The sequence below is a fragment of the Montipora capricornis genome, chromosome 14, assembly GCF_036669925.1.
Source record: "Montipora capricornis isolate CH-2021 chromosome 14, ASM3666992v2, whole genome shotgun sequence".
Classification (NCBI taxonomy): domain Eukaryota; kingdom Metazoa; phylum Cnidaria; class Anthozoa; order Scleractinia; family Acroporidae; genus Montipora; species Montipora capricornis.
The window spans coordinates 895,001-897,500 of NC_090896.1; the positions used below are offsets into that span (position 1 = coordinate 895,001).

At 36.7% G+C, this 2,500-nt stretch overlaps 1 protein-coding gene across 22 annotated transcripts in view; it reads right to left on the reverse strand.

The window, feature by feature from the left end:
• Window positions 1-1,889: 1,889 nt before the first annotated feature.
• Window positions 1,890-2,500, reverse strand: part of LOC138032468 (octopamine receptor beta-2R-like) — a 13,268-nt gene continuing 12,657 nt past the window's right edge. For all 22 annotated transcript variants that reach the window (XM_068880151.1, XM_068880168.1, XM_068880166.1 and 19 more), the window contains one exon: window positions 1,890-2,500. This exon is cut by the window's right edge and continues 1,910 nt beyond it. The gene's annotated coding sequence lies outside the window, so the exon portion shown is untranslated.

The window sequence follows — 2,500 nt, forward strand, 5'->3', positions numbered from 1 at the left end:
TGTATGATGCTTTTGTCTTGTTAATACCGGCAAAAGATGACTGAAATTTAAATGCCTGGCGAACTGAGGAAGACAGAAAGTACTTTTCTTTTTTCATCAATTCGGGACTGGCAAAAGGCAAATTGTTGTGTGTATGAATTCACCCCAGGCACTATAAACAGTATTTTATCACACCCGAGAACCTTACTTAACAATATTCGATATTTGCTCACTGTGCTACGGATGTTTCAACGTACAGTTTTACCACAACACAAAGTGACAAGTTAGGGATATTGACGGAAGCTAGTATGGTATTGAGTTTTCTAGTAATTGGGTAAGTGGTGTTCCGTTTCGACAGAGGCACGCGACTAGATGAAAGTGTGCAATCAAATATATATTGACGTCTGTAGATCAGTAGACAAAGCAAAAAGATTAATATCGTCATTGAAGCGTTTTGATTTCTATACCGTGAAACAATAGATCGTCAGTAATGTTTAGATCTCAAAGCAAAACAGATCAGTGACCACGAGGTCATTATATGCTGAATAGTTTAAACCTCTCAGCACAAACTGAATGTAATTAAATTTAAGCTATCTAAACAACAAACGTCAGGTCATAAATCATTAGTCAATTGATAACTCGGATTGATTGAAATCTTTTCATTTGTTTCGACGGTTTCAATCGGATCAATAAAAGTCTCCATATGACTCATCAATTTTTGCTTGAAAAAAGGGGTTTAATTGTGGTTTAATTTTGTTTTTGGTTTTAAACCAGTTTATTTTTTTAAAAGCAATTTGAATTTTTTTTAACCTTTTTTTTTTTAATCAACTGTCTAAAAAAGGGATTTTTCTTCTTTTGGGGTGTAGATAAAAAACAGGAGCTTGGTTTTTTTCAGGGGTCTAAAAAAGAACTAGACATCTTTTCCTTCCTTCTACTCACCTGCCCCTCCCCTTTCTTCTCCAGTACCTCCATCCGGCCCCACCCTTCCTTCACACGTCAATACCCCCCCCCCCCACCCCGTGGATACCACTTATGCCCACTCCCTTTACACAACACTACTCAAAAACATTGCGTTGTATACTCACCTCCGCTGCCTACTCCTTAATTAATCCACTTGACCACGCAAGCAGTTGATAAAAAAATTGAGAATAATTTTAAATGAATATTTTATTATTCACCCCAGGCCACACTCGGTCCAAACTTTAATATTCAAAAATGTGCAATACAACACCAGAGCCACATATGGCACATAAATGAGATAGATTTCTGTAGAGAAATAGAGGAATTGAAAGGCCACCTGAAGAAAAAATATTTGCAAAAAATTGTTGTTTAGAAGATGATTTTTACCGACAAGGCCACACATTCATGAAAGAAAAAAAACAGAGAAGCAAGTCCGCCTTTCAGGAAACAAGGACGGCCGATCTAAGCCGAAGCAATTAACAAAATGGAACAACATGAAAACTCGAAGGAAGTGGGTTACAGGAACTCTTCACAGGAAACAACAAGAAAGTAGTTCCAAAACGGGAACTGTTTCAAATCTTGTCCCAAGCGCACAGTCGAATAACGGAAAAGTGGCTTCAAGAATTTATGCAAAAATCCGGCCAGAAAGTTGTCCGACAACACATCCATCCCATGCACAGAAAATACCCAACAACCAATGGCAGCTCCAACAGTCCTCTCTTTGATAGAGATCAACTTGATGGTGAAATGCCACCCTTGTAACCCAACATTCTATTAGAAAAAATAACTGAGATCGAAAACCATTATGCTTGAGTAGTGACCAAGTTTGGAGAGGTCCAATAAACCGGTGCAGTGCCAATCTTAGTTCCGATTATTTCAAAGACTCTTCCTTTACACTCATAAACAGTTTACACTTGTAAACAGGCCATTTTGCAAAATGAGCAATTTCTTTTCAAGATAAATTCTTGTTTATTGATATTGTAACAGTACAAATAATACCATTGTTACGTTTAGTGGTAATGCATTTACTTCCCAGCTGTATACTGCTCTATTTAATTGAGAATCTGAGAGACAAATATTTATGAATCTTGTATTATACAAGTTATATTGCCAAATTAAGGAATAATTAAAGAATATCACTATTTTTTCATTATGAAAAGTAGTCCTACTTGTGAAAGACAGAAAAGGGTTTAGCTCTAACGAAGGGACGTCGAAACGTCAGCTTTCAAATATCTTTACAGTGATCAATTTACCATATCAGCTCAGTTGATAAACCCTTTTCTTTATTCAGTTCACTTCCCCACTGACACAGCTTCTTTACAAACTAAACCCCTTTATCTTACATGTGAAAGAATGCTTTACTTCCAACATCCATGAACCAATATTCTTAACCCAAAAACCAAGACAACGGTTGTCTTAGACTAAACACTGAAAATAACTGATTACTCTAATCACTACAATGCGTGCCAATCGCTTACCTAGAATGTAGTGTCTGACACTTGCAGACCACAGACTAACCGTAACTCAGAGTAAAAGCTAATCGTTTTAAAATGGGTACTTA